Here is a 341-nt window from a genome sequence, read left to right as displayed (position 1 = left end):
GTCACGACATCCAATCACTCACAAAAGTAACGCCGTATCAGATGCCTCAACTGACCTAGAACAAAAGGCCAACAACAAAGGAAACACGAGTCCAAATCGACAAACGTAGATCAAACCACGTCCAATAGAAACCAAAGTACTATGGGCAGAGGATAAACCCCCAAGATGAAAACAGGAGAAAAAGATTGAAAAAATGCACGAATCAACTATCAAAGTACGGGAGAGAAACCTTACAAGATCACGAAGAAGAAACAACTAACGCACGGATCCCAAAACCGAGTAAATGAAGCACAACACGCCCTCAAGCCCAATTCTCAACGACCAATCAAAGGACCAAAAAC

The sequence above is a fragment of the Penaeus monodon genome, chromosome 21, assembly GCF_015228065.2.
Source record: "Penaeus monodon isolate SGIC_2016 chromosome 21, NSTDA_Pmon_1, whole genome shotgun sequence".
In the NCBI taxonomy this organism is placed as follows: domain Eukaryota; kingdom Metazoa; phylum Arthropoda; class Malacostraca; order Decapoda; family Penaeidae; genus Penaeus; species Penaeus monodon.
Note: the sequence above shows the minus strand (reverse complement) of the source record.